The 14,056-nt window shown below is 41.1% G+C and overlaps 1 long non-coding RNA gene across 6 annotated transcripts in view; it reads left to right on the top strand.

Moving 5' to 3' along the window:
* LOC109369823 (uncharacterized) overlaps nucleotides 1–14,056 on the top strand; it is a 340,039-nt gene that overhangs the window by 130,820 nt on the left and 195,163 nt on the right. For 5 of the 6 annotated variants that reach the window (XR_014886106.1, XR_014886107.1, XR_014886109.1 and 2 more), the window contains 4 exons: nucleotides 6,106–6,232; nucleotides 9,043–9,133; nucleotides 10,387–10,473; nucleotides 13,151–13,291. This is a non-coding gene — a long non-coding RNA (uncharacterized LOC109369823). The remainder of the gene's footprint in view (nucleotides 1–6,105; nucleotides 6,233–9,042; nucleotides 9,134–10,386; nucleotides 10,474–13,150; nucleotides 13,292–14,056) is intronic. The other variant, XR_014886110.1, reaches the window with a different exon arrangement.

Raw genomic sequence — 14,056 nt, 5'->3', positions numbered from 1 at the left:
TTCTGTTCACTTGTTAACAGAATTCTGGCTAGAAATTTCACAGATTTATGACGAAGCCACGATGCATGCATTTTCTCAGAGAAAAGAAGGAGTGTCTTATTTGAAATGATAAACACACTTTTGTTTTTAATGTCAATCAGAAAGTTTGCAAAGATCTTCAAAAGCTGTATTTCAGTCAGCTGAGCAGCGTCTGATCCGAGCTGTCTGATCCTGAACGTGGCTCCAGCAGAGCGAGCTTTTCTCACTGCTCAGACTGACCGCAGTCTAGGCCAATTTGTAGCAAAGTGTTCTGAAATTAGAGGTACATGAGATCTTGTCAGTAGTGTGTGTAGCGAGACATGTGTGTTCTGTCAGCTCAACTGATACCAACTACTCCTCACTTACTGGGGAAGGCTGACACCTGTGGGTTGCAGGTACCAGAGGAGGAACGAGCCCAGTGCTTTTTGCTGAGCTGTTGGGCTGGGCAGCCAGCATAGCCAAAGAAATGCTCATACCATCAAAGCTGGTTCCGCCTTCCAGGCAGCACAAACAAAGGAACAACATAATAACAGAAGTTGTTTACTGGGTATGTTGCTGCTCTCTACAAGGGTAAGGCGTTTGCCAGTTTTCTTGGGGGCAATAAAACTCCTGGCAAATGCTGGCACGCTTCTGGAGAAGTTCTGCTTTTCTGTCTTGGTAGACATCCCCATCCTTTAGTTGCTCACAGTATGACAGTCATTAAGGCATAAAATGGAATTTGTGAATATGGCCAAGAACCACTAGAGGACTAAAATCCAGTTGGTTTTTTTTTTTTGTTTGTTTGTTTTTTAATTTTAGTTTTGTTTTTGGCTACTTTGTAGTATTATTGTGTTTTGCGTTCCCTATCTTTCAAATCTCCCATTGAGTTAAGAACTTCCAGTCCAAGAGCACAGAGCAGCTGTCCTAATAGTCACTAACTTCTTTTTTTTCTCCAAGAAAAGAAGCCTAAGCTTCTCCTCTAAGCATTATAAGCAATGGTGTGATTATTATGTGCCATGGCAATGTGAGGAGGAGGCAGCAGAAGAATGAGTGTGGATAAATGAGAAAATAAAGGTGCATGATCTGTGTTACAGCACAGAAATGGGGCTTGTCTTCTGGCTGGAATTGAGGTCAAATTACAACATCTGAGCAATGTGTGAGGAAAAGCAGAAGGTTGGACTGGATTTTTGGTCTGTCCTCTGTGACACAATTTAGAGAGTGCTGAGAAATCTGGCTTCAGATCTGTTTCTGGATTTGTATGTGGTGTCTCTAAGAATTATGTTAACTTTTTCCATTCTGCCATCTGAAGATGTTAATATTTAGAAGGTTTTTTTTTTTTTTTTCATAAAAACAGCAACAACATGGAAAATATTAACAGGAAACGTTTAGATGCTGCAGGAAATTACAGCTGTGAAGTGTATCTCATGTTAGCACAAGATTGAATGAAGCTTCTTCCCATGTGAACTTTTAAATCTACAAAGAAGAGGAGGTGTGTTTCTCCATATACCTGTTAAGAGGGATGGAATATGTGAAGAACAGTATTATGGTGTGCTTTGCTGTCAGTGGCCAAAGAATCAGTGGATACCTTTAAAGGAGGTCGAGTTGCATAGTTCTTAGGAATCATGAATGTAGTGAAAGGTGTGTTGCACTTCTGCAGCTGGTGAGGTTCCTGTCCTAGCCTGAACCCTGCATTGCAGGCAATGGTGACAGCAGGACACACATGTGTGGCAGGCAGTGCTAGGACCCTGATACAGAGCATGGTCTTTAGTGTTGGGACAGTGGGCTTTCAGATACCAAAGACTCCGGCAGCCTTAGACCTGCAAGTTCAGAGTGAGCAGCGGAGCTGCCCAGACAGACAGGTGAATTAAGGCATGCTGAGCTTTGTTTAGTTAGCTAGCTGGCATGAGCCTAGTCTGGTTAATTCAATATTACATTTACACTTTCATAATTTGTATCCCTCTAGCATTGCTGTGACTCACACCAGGTGACGGCTGTGCTCTCAGATCCTACCCAGGTTCCTACACGAGGCTTTTTTCTGACCTGGTTGACCTAAAGAGAACATGGGAGCTGGCTGAGCCTTTCCGTGAGAGCTGCTCCCTTCATCTTGAGCAGGAAACTAACACACAGAAATAGCAACAAAACAGAACGTGACCAAAGCAAAGAGAAAGAGGTAGAAAAAAAGATTACAGGATTTTTTGTGTGGAACTCTGTACTTCAAAAAATGCCTAAAATCAGAGATAAGCTTTTCTGTTGGCGTGCCTGCCCCACATGCTGCATGAGAGCAGGGGACCAACAGGAGGGTGCCTGAGAGCTGTGCAGCTCTGTGCTGTAAGCTCAGCCCAGGCACCGCACCGAGGAATTCTGTCCTGGCAGTGCAGGAGCTCTCATCAGGATCTGCACTCCCTGTATATCCACTTTCTACACCCACGGGATGGCATCAATTCTGCATGTGCTCATATTCACAGAACTGCCGTGCTCTGCAGTCTGCAAGGGGCGGATATACCTGATCTGCCTCAAACTAACAAATCCCCCTGTGCTTGGAAATAAAGCAAACCTCAGAAGGGGGGAAAGTTCCCTCTTTGGAGATGATCAGATGCTATAATATAGTTTCTTTTGAGCCATATTCTGTTGGGCAGATAGCTATTGATGTGGTCCCCGTTGTCACTTAGGTATTTGGTTTATTCATTATTTTCATTTATATTGTTTGTGTAAAGCACCTAGAGGCCTGTGATAAGCAAATTTCATCGAATAAAATAAGCCAACTTTAGTAGGTCAATTAGCATTCTCCAAAGATCATACACTTTAGCAGGGAGTTTTGCAGTTTACCGCTGTTGTCCATGGAGAAAATGGAAAGCAAACCCCTTCCCTCTCATACGGTGTCAAATATCAGCTCTAAATTAGAATGTTACTTATTCTTACTGAAACTGGGAATTCAGTGTATGAGCTGACTAATCACAATGCTGTGCTCTGATTTCACTGCTGGAGATCATCCAATGAAAATAGCCCTTTTTTACCTACTGGGAAGAAATAGGCAAATACAGTCATGTTTCTAATGTGTTTACACAGTATATCAGCTCTTTCCAGGTTGCTTGCTAAATGCAGCTTAAGAATGTTCTAAGATACAGGCAGGAAGATTTGTAATGAGACCAATTCAATGCATTTCTAGTGTCTGTTGTTTACTTTATGGTTGTAAAATCAATAAAACTTAGGTGCACCTAATAATATGGCTCAGTAATGTGGCAGTGCATGCTGATGGAAGTTGTCCTGATGGTGGATTTATTTTACATCTGAGCATTATGAACTTCCTTCTTTCCCTGCTTACACAACTTTTAGTTCTTTCATTGCCTCCTTCCCTTCACTTCCTTGGCTTCCCAAAGGGAGTCCTTTGTGATGCTTTTACTTCTGGTTAAGTGTACTTTGGTTCTTTCTTGATGCCTCTCTGCTTGAAGCTCTTTCTTCTTTCTAGGTATCTTTTGACAATGACTTTTTCACTACTGGGAGTGCTAACAAATTATTTTGAGTACTATATTAAAATATATTAAAATTGTATCTTTCATCTCAGTTTACTAAGGTCAACCTCCTAAAGTTAGATATTACCTTTATAATTTATCATCTAAATATGTGCTCTTATTTTTGCTCACAGTTTCATTTACTTGTAGTTCTAGGCTTAGAGGACCTGTTGATGTGTTTCTACTTTGCTAATTAGGGGTTAAACTTGAAGTCGTATTCACCCAGACCAAGCCATATGAGCTGTCTGTCCTCGGAGTAAGAGTAGGTATACTGTTACCATGGGTTGGATTTGTGACATTGGCCTTCCCAAGAATCAGTCTTGGAAACACGATGTTTTCTTTTCTTTGGCTAAGATGGCCAACGGGCACAGAAGAGGCGTATCAGTGGGCAGAATGGATGGGAAAGAGGAACAAGGAATTGTAGGATCACTGCTGCCAGGCCTCCTGTACTCAAGATTCAAGATCCCGGGTAACTTCCCAACATATACGAGGAGGAGTGGAGGGTGCATAGTGTTAGGATGTGGTCACATTTGTATGCTCATTGTAAGCTCTTGTTCAGAGTAGAAGAATGCGTTGAATTAAGGAAAACAAGTATTTTAAAGATGTTCAGAACAACTGTATGCATGTGGCAATGTGATATGCTGCTGTTTTGTTTGTTTTTTTTTCCCCCAGTAAATAAGGGACATAAATGCCTAAAGCAGTTCTCAAACCCCCACAACCATTTGATCGATTTCCCTTGTTTGCTGATGTTGTTCATCAGCCTAGTCATACAAGTGACTGGCTCTTTAAAGCAGAACTTTTCCATTACAGTCATGGATGTTTCTTCTTCCTACCTCATTCTTTCACCAGTCATGCCAAAGTTATCATACACTACACTGCAATCCAAACATTCTGGTTTTAGTGAGAATGCATAAATTATTTTGATTTGTGATTGCTGTAGACTCTGAAAGCTGTCCTGTGCTCATTCCACGGAAATTCTTAGAGACACTGCATGTTACATATGGTTAGGAAGGTCAACTTTGTAGGTGGCTTCAGAGCTGAGTGATTCTCATCAGTGCTGAAAACCAAATCAAGCAAAATCAGACACAGAACAACCAACACCAGCCTGACCACATTCAGCTACATCCCACTGATAATATCAAGTTGATAGACTTTTAGTCCTGGAATGTAAAGAACCCAACCCAAGCCAAAACAAAACTGAGAACCAACTACCACCCTAAATCTAATGAGACTTTATCTGTCTTGGTTTTTTTTTCTTCCTGGGATATAATAAATTAAACATAGTATGAAATGCAAAAAGGTTACATTGAGACATATAATATTTGAAGGTTTAATTCATTTTTCTAGTGTATAAGACACAAGGCTATTAAATTTTTAAAGCAGTGATCTCCTGAAGTCCCTACTTTATGAGGGCTTTCTTCATAAAGATAAATGGTTTCCTTGCCAAATCAAATGCAGATTTGAAACAAATTAAGTTAATGTTCAACGGTACAAGGTAGAATGGATGGGGGAACTGTTTTATTTTGCATTGTAATAACCATATACACCTAAATCAATAGCTGTGGAAAAAAAAGGCAATAATATCACGTAACTGCAGGAAATGAAATATAGTGAGATGAAGGGGGGAGCGGGTTGCAGAATGAAAGGATTTGTATTGGAATAATGACATTTCATTAAAAAGGGAAGGAGTGCTATTGAATATAAGTCCATACCAGTAAATTCTATTTCTTATAATAACACTTGAGATGAGTTAAAGTTGCCCAAGTATTGTGATAGAGCATCTCGCTGAATTCCTTTCTTATATTATGCTGTAATTTTATGTTAAAAGAAAAATTTGAAATGTTAAAGAGGCAGTGCATGTTTTCTAAAGTGCTTTCTATTCCTCCTAATGTTTCATTTAACTTGTATATTATCCTGTGCTCCTGCAGTCTGAGCAAGAGGGAGTTTATCAGTTTTGTTCTTCTGTGAGCTTCCATTAAGGAAACAAAACAAAATGTGAATTCGACACTGGTGAAAGGTGTTGATTGAGAGTGCTGGGGATTAAAGCTCTCTTGTTATCCACAGCACAGGGTTGGGCTGGTGAGTAGCAATGCCAGCAAGCACAGAGTCCAAGCTCCCTGTAACATTGAAGGGTCAGATTCTCAGGAAGTGTAAATCAACAGTAGCTATTGAAGATATAGAAGTTAATACTTCAGAATGAGACTGTCTGCAATCTTTTTTTCAAAGCATCTTGAAAAGGAATCCTGGTTCCCCCTTGGAGTCAATGGCAAAGATCCCACTCATTTCAGGAGGATAAGGATTTTGTCCTCTTGTGTCACCTCTGGAGAATTCTTCAAAGAATCACCATTTAAAATCACAGAACAGAATCATAGAATTGTGTTGGAAAGGGCTCTTAAAGACCATCTAGTCCAACTCCCTTGCAATGTACAGGGACATCAGGTTGCTCACAGCCCGGTCCAGTCTGACCTTGAATGTCTTAAGGCACAGGGCATCCACCACCTCTCTGGCAGCCTTTATTATAAATAACTTTTTCTATATATCCAATCAAAATATCTTCACTTTCAGTTTGGATCTGTTTCCCCTTGTTCTATCACAACAGACTCTAGAAGACAGGAAGCTGCTCCATGTGTTCCATGTCAGTCATTTCCCGTTTTGAGGTTGCCCATGGATGGACCAGTCCCACTGGCTGGGCAACTGAGAGATACGTGTGACTACTGGAAGTCAAGGTGAGACCATACCGTGTATGTCACCTATGTCTAGATCTAGAGGAGCTCTTTGGAGAGATAAGTTCCTTTTGGTCTTTTGCATTAACTCGGGTGTCAGTGCTGCTGAACCTCTGCTGAGTGATCATCTGGAACATCACTTGCAGTACTAAAACGAAAGGGAGACTGGCAGTGTCCTAAGGCCTTTATTTCAGTTGTACCAGCGTGGTTGGAACTTGAATGTCAGACAGCTGCCTCAGAGCTTTTCCTTGCCATTCCTGTAGTGTATGCAGGGCACATGAACTGGCCATAATCTCTTCCAGCAGTTTTTGCACTGTCTTCTTTTGCAGACAATGTCATAAAAAGCATTTAGCATAGAGCTAGACCTGTATTTGTGTAATAATGGAGACAGTTTTTGGAACTTAACTGTGACTTACTGACTTGCACACTGGTGGAAAGATTAAGAAGAGGAGTCCAAAACTAAGAGAACATGGTACCTCTTAGTGTCAATCTCGTGCCACCATATCAAGGCTTCTGTTTCTTTTGATGTGTTTCTGGCAATTATAGAAATCCAGTAATGCTTTCCTTGGATTTCCTGTTCTAATTAAATAAAATTACTTTGGTGAAAAATACACAAAAATTCCAAAAACATTTGGATAAAACTTGGCTCATTAGAAATTGTGGCACCCTGTCTGCCCATCATAGAAGAGACATTTTTGTTCAGAGCTCGTGGCTTAATTTCCTTTGAACAGACATCTGAATGATCCCCTGTGTGCAGTTAAAGGATGAAACTTTTCCCCACATACATAGCTCTGCATCGTTGTTCCCTCAATACAATTTGCATTTGTGTCATTCCTACTTATGCCCTGAGCAACCAACCAAGGAGCCATCCCTTTGTGCTGAGCCAGTGGGGGGCTTGCTTTGAATTATTTTTATACTCATAATGAGCTATGTACTTCACTTGTTGGTTCATTTGTTTTAATAGGGATGGGTCAAGCAAATTGCAGACCTCATTCAGTTTGAAGAGACTCATTGCTAAGAGCACTCTAAAATTATATATGTCTGTACCTGAGGATGTCTGAATTCCTTAGCCTGCTTCAAAACAAGATCCAAATATGAGCTCGCTGAAGCAAATCTACTTTTCAGAACTCCATATTGCGAAATCAGTACCCATCTGTATCAGCAGGAGTTAGTATCATCATATCCTGAACGATCTAGGGTTCATCTGGATTCCTACTAATGTATCTCCCTTGTGAACATTGTGAGCTACAGTTTTCATGCAAATGTATTTGTTTCAGCAATGTCGTTCATAGCCTTCTTTCATAAGTTCATCAACATGTCGACAGGACGTGGGGTGACTGATAGCATCTGAGGATCTGGCTGTCTTTGATTCAGGCCATGAGTGAAAGGGGAACTCAGTGGAATTAAATAGTCTTCTTAAATAAATTTAAAAAATGCTTTTTTTTAAAAAAAAGAAGGAAAAATAGGTAAAAAAGTATACCCACACTCTCATGTAATGTGGCACTGGGAGTTTCATTTCACAGTATGTACAGCTAATCAACCTCTGATTTGTGTATTGCTATCACATTTTCTGGTTCTGTTTCTTCTGGATAGGACACCTGGCATATGATCCTTTAAATTGCTTTTTAATTTTACTCTTCAAGAAATTAATTCTTGACATGTCCTAGAATCTGAGCTACTCTAAGCAACTGTTAGTGGATTTGTCATGTACGCTCACCAGTAAAATTCACAAGTTGTGCTGTCCTATAAATTACAAAAGTCAATTGGAGAACAGAAACGGTGCTGCATGGTTTATCTAAATAACAAGCACAGACTTAATGGTAAATATTCACCCTGAACTTTCCAAGAACATCTTGTAGCATAAAAAAATTTACTGCAGAAATTCTCAGATAGTGATTTTAGATAATCGGTAAGTGTAAGAATTTCACTATGTTGCAAGAACAGTAAAAAAAAAAGATGAAATATACTGAATAAAGATTTTATTGTGAGTTATTTGCTCAGCTCTACAGCAGCATCCATTTTTTCCCCCTATATAAAAATAATGAAGTCAATAAATGTGTTTAGGTGACCTCGGAGACTTACAAAAAGGATGTTATGAGATGGGTGAATGCTGGATACAGTATTTCATTCAGATGCTGAACAGCTGTTGCAGTAGACAATGCTGGCATCCTGTTTTTCACCATTAATGCTAACTTAAATTGCTTTTTGATTGTATATATATTCTATCATAGTGTGGGAATGTGAAAAAGACTCCTAACTTGTCTGCCGTTCTGTCTCACCTGTCTGCAGCTTTCTAATGTGGAATTAGAAATGGTGAGTCAGGAAGCTTGGTGGGCAGTGTGGGGGACTGCATCCAGCTTTGCCCAGACGCTGCTGATAAGCAGCCTGCTGGCTGCTTTTGGCCACAGCCTCTTTCTAGAGCCCATTGAGCTGATCAGTTGGCCTAGTGCAGATAGCTAGGTACAATTTCCTTGTTCCCATGCACAAAAAAAGTAAGGGAATGGCCCCTTGTGCTGTCCTTGGATGCATTCCTCCTAGGAAGTTACCTGCCTTGGTTCCTGTCTGGTCCTAAGTACTGTGTCCACAGAAATTTGAAAAGTACTTTACAAGGAGACAAACAAATTAGCACATTAGGACCAATTCTTACACAGATGTAACATTTGTGGCAGTTGTGCATTTCTCCTTTGCAGGATGATGAAAACCAGAGGAATTTTGTGTTAACAATTAACAACATCAAGAGAATTCTATGTTAGCTTGACATTTTCTCTCCATTTTCTCGGACTTCAGTATTTATTTTCTTTCCAATCCAACAGCTTTCAAGTGGAGGGGCACACCTTGTCAATTGCTGAACGACCTCCTTTGTAAATTGAGTGAGAGTGTGAGATTTGCCCTGGAGCATCTTTTGTAAGTAATTAGTGCAAATCAGTCAATAGATCTGTGTTAGCAGCACCTTAAAAATTGCACTAGTTTGGAAAATGTTGCAGTCTATTATATGTTAGCTCTTTTAAGTGCCATTGGTATAAAATTAACCATTTTTAAAAACAGATCAGTAGTACTTTTGATACAGATGGCTTTATGCATTTATGCAGCAGACTGCTGACACGGGAGGTACCTGCAGTCTTCCACTTGTTAAGTGTAAATGTACTTCTGAGGTATTTCCCCATTAACTACTTACACTGAAAAAACAAGGATATTGAATGATCCTTTTGACTTGCTAACTCTGTGGGATGTTCCAGCAGCTCCACAGATTTTCTTCACACATGTATCGTCTGTTTCGCTGAGCTACAGCAACTCAAGTGGCAAGCCAAGTGGAGGGGCTCTGATCTTATTATGAGGTGGGAGGGGAAGGGTTGAGCTGTATAAATGTGTTGGCTACCATGAGAGGTTGCTTGGGATTGAGGGATCTGTGAGTCCAAGGACCAGCTCTGATGTCCACTTTGGCATTTCAGGGTCACACATGGCTGTCAGACTCCATTGGCTCTTCATCTTCTGTTGTGCAGTTTTTCATCTGCAAAGTACAGATGCTGAATTGCTCCAACCAGCTCTTTGCCCCTCACTGAATTCTTGCTAACAGAGTCTAGTCTTTTTTTCTTTTTTAATGGAGAGAGATATCATTTGAGTCCTCTGTCTTTGTCAGATTTTGTGGTTTTGCAACTTCATAGTTCTGATTCCTTTTCAAAGCAGTCTGCCTTTCAGACCCTGGGGGGATGAACTCCAGTAAGTGTGCTGACATGAGGAGTGCTCTCAAAAGCACATCTAGAGGCCTCCACTCCTTCATATTCACGTACTGGAGCCCACTTGTTTGCTGCTTGTATGAATAATTAAAAAAGAGTTTTCAGTAGTTTAGAAAATTTAATCAAAACAGGAAATAATCTCAGATCCCGAATAATACTTGTTTGAAAATTGTGACCACTGTATGTTCATCATTCTGAGATGAGTCTGGCCTGCCTTTCTAGCTGTGTGTTGAACACAAGCTGTTTAGAGGACCAAAAGACAGTTTTTTAGTTGGTTTTTTTTTTATTGTTGTTTTTTTTTTTTTTTTTTTTTTAAGAACTGTAATTAAGCAATCATAACAGCCCTTAAAATAAATACAGCTTGCATTTACATTTTAGCATGCACTTCTGGTGTTTGTTTAATTCTTTTTCACCCATCTGCAGCAGGTGTTCGGAATTCTGCCACTGCCATGACAGGAGCCTTTGGACTGAAGCTGCCCTGGGCCTGAAGTCATCACCAGGCTGAGAGAGGTGGGTTTAAACTGAAATGCCAAACAATTGGAGAGATACAATGTTCTACCCCTCTCAGATCCAGATCTTGCAAAGCAATTAAAACTTAATTCTCATTAGAAATGGTGTACGTTCATCTCAGCTGTATAAAGTTCAGCGTTCCCCACAGTCAGAGATCTGGACTGGCTTTTCAGAGGAGCTCAGCAGGCACCAACCCTTGTTAAGAACAACAGGGTGCTGCTAAGGATTGAATGCCTTTGAACATCTGATCGTGTCGCTTTATTTATTTATGTAGATTTGTGTATGCACAGATATATACAACATGCCCAGGAACAAGCATGCACACACACATGACAGCTCTAGGGCCTGGATTTTCAAAGCATCCTAGGAGAATTCATCAAGAGATGGGTGCCTAATTAAAATTCATCTCCTTCCTGCCTTTGGCATAACTTAAACCTACAGCTAAAACCTAATACCAAAGCATGACTCAGGGGCAGCAGCATAATTCAGTAAAACCCACAAGAAGCAAGCTAGGCAAATTAGCCTTCCTTTCACCAGCCCTACAGTTCCCCATTTCTTATTTGTGAGTATGGAAGGAAAATGACAAATGAATGCCAGGCCTGTAAAATACTGCCCGTAGGTGGGAGTCTGGGGTCAGGGGCTCCCTCTGCCATGTCTGTACATAATACTCTCAGCAAAAAGAGTCTGACTGCTGTTGGGACTGCAGTATGCTGTTGCATGGGTGTGTGAAAACCATACCTGGGTTACAGAGTACTTTCAGAATCTTTGCACTGGAACTGCAAATCACAGTAGGAACAATATATTGTCTCCCTTCATTATACTGCAAAGCAACTGACAGATTCCCCAGAATCTTGTTCTTTATCTCTATTTACAAGAAGAAAATCCTGCACCCTGAACGATGATTTACCAAACTGGTAGTTTTTATAACAGAATGCAGTGCTGTTTACATTCTAGCCTTGGTCCCAGGAGGGAGGAGAGCACTCGAGCTCAATGCCTCGCATCTATTCTGTATCCAATACAGCTAACTTACAAGAGCCCACCAGAGGAGGAGATGGAATACGTTCATCAGGAAAGCTTTTACATCACCACAAATCTCAAAATCCTTGTTGCATAGGATATATTCTCAACAGGTAGTTTGGAGGAGTGTAGGAGGTGATTTTTGTTCTCTGGAGGCTGTTGCGGAGAGGCAGGGAGCTGAAGGCCCCTCTGTCCTAACTGAGCTGAGAGCCAGGCTGGTTTGCAGCCTGAGACAGAATTGCTTCTCCAGCAGCTGAACTGTAAAAGAAAGTGGCTGCAAATACGTTTTGCAGCAGGAGTGGTTCTCTGTTTCTGTTTCTCTCAGAAGAGGCTGGCAGGACAGGACCTCTGAGAGCACAGGAGAGGAGCTTTAATTCCTGTGTCTTGCTCAGATTTGATCAGAAACCAGCACTGAGTTGTTCCTCCTGAGCTGGTGTGTGGGTATGCTTGGGGCAGAAAGCTGTGCTCTGTAGTGGAGTAGGCAGGTGGCTGTGAGCCTGCTACCTCCGACCTGATGCATAGGACCCCTCGAAGGGGGTGAGAGCCCAACTCCCCATTTTGTGCTTTTGCTCCTGAGTTCTGCATGCATTTGGCTCAACCCGAGGCAATGGGCCCTGACACAGAGTAGCTCAGAGCTGCTTGGCCAAATGTTTTGTTCTCTGATTGCCAGCATCAGGCTGTAAGCTCCTTTATGGAGTCAGAAAGAATGAATCCCTTTTGCTTCCCCAAACCAGTCAGGTTTGCTGCAGTTCTCTCGCTTGTGCTTTTGGATGGTACTGACAGTGGAAAATGGATTTTTAATTAAAAAGAAAAGGTATTAACAAATACCTCACATCAAAGCAACTGATCTCTACCCTAACTAAACCAGGCTGCTTGCCCCCACCAGACTTCTGGACAAACACACTTCACCACTGTGATCTTAAGAGGCTGTAGTATCTTTCAGACAAGCTCATTCCTTAGACTTAATTAAAACCTAGTTCACTCCTTTATTCAATTTATGAGGCCTAGCCAGTAGGATTAAGCGATTACAGGCAAAAAGCCCCATTTGTGAAACACTCATAAGCTCAAGCTGCTAGACTGCTCAGTTGTACTCCATTAAATTAATAAGGAATGAATAGACTGATCCATTATGAATAAAGCTGTGGGGAGCCTCAGCATTGCCTCAGACTCTCTGCACACTCCTTAGAGAACATTTGTGCAAAATGATTATGTTCATATTCATTCAATTGGAATTCTATAAAAGTGGAATGCATAAATTACTCTAAAGATGGGGAGTTTATCTTAAACATTAACTATGTGTGTGAATTAATAAGACTATTATAAAACCATTAGCATTCAGTATATTTACCTACGTATGCTGCATACCTAAACTAAATTCAACAATTGTTCCTAATTGCTATTCTTGTTGTGTGATCAAGCTGTGGCTCATTTCCCCTTGTAGTTCTAATATTTATGAATTAGATTTTCTTTCAAAACTTCTGAATGCACCTTTCCTGCCCAGGTTTTCATTTGCTCCTAAGTTTTTCAGAATGTCATAAAACACTGGACTGGATCGTATTGATAAACAGAAGATCAACAGATGCATGTATGCACATGTGTTAAAGGACAGCATTGAATAGTGAACATACATGCTCAAAACAAAACCTTTGTCTTTTATAAGGCACCAGATGGGCAAGAAGGCTACAGCTCCTGCAGGACCCAGAAAAAATATCTGGATCCAGAGGATGAAGAATTCATCCACCAGCCTCTGTCAGGTTGTGAATGTGCAGTCTGTTTCTTCTGGAAGAGCCCCGGGTGACAGGTAAGAAAAGGAACACAAAAACACAAAACAAAAGTAGGGTGGGTTGGTTAAAAAGAAAGCACAACAGTTTTTAGGGACTAATCCAGGTGTGTGTGATGATAAGTAGGAGTGTGCTGCAGGAGGATGGAAGCACCTTTCCTGTCCAGGTTTTCATTTGCTCCTAAGTTTTCAGAATGTCATAAAACACTGGCTGAGCTGCCTGGGGGAGATGCTTTGAGCAGGTGACTTCTCCTCCTGTCCTTTTTCTCCCTTTCTGCCTTTTGAGATTTGCTCTGTTGGTGCAGGTGAAGTAGTGGATCCTGTGGGATTAGTGAGTTGATTTGCTAGGGGTCAGGCTGAAGCCAAAAGCCCTCACTGCTAGGACTGATGCAGTATGTGAAATGGCAATGAGGGATACCTAAGCATGGTATTCTTTTCAATGCTGTTCCTGAGCAGAGCAAGGAAGTTGCGTGTTAACATAGGTTAGCTAGCATATCTGACCTTCATTGTTCCCAGTGGAAGCAGTGACAATCTATTAGTCCTCCACGAGGAGTATCACTGTCTCACAGCAGCTCTGAAAATCCCCCCAGGACACTCCTGGAACAACAATAATTCAGCAAGAGTTCACACAATGTTAGAGCTCTGTGAAATGTTTGTAACAAATCTTGCCTGGATTGAGAGCGGGATGTGGTAGGAAGGGGGGGAGGGGATCTGTTTGAGAGGAGGCACAAACATTTCTAACAAGGCTGACCAGGTGGGAGTTTTGCAGCAGGAAAATTGTGCTTA

Source organism: Meleagris gallopavo, chromosome 13 (assembly GCF_905368555.1).
Source record: "Meleagris gallopavo chromosome 13, MGAL_WU_HG_1.1, whole genome shotgun sequence".
In the NCBI taxonomy this organism is placed as follows: domain Eukaryota; kingdom Metazoa; phylum Chordata; class Aves; order Galliformes; family Phasianidae; genus Meleagris; species Meleagris gallopavo.
This window is presented reverse-complemented; position numbering and strand designations above follow the sequence as displayed.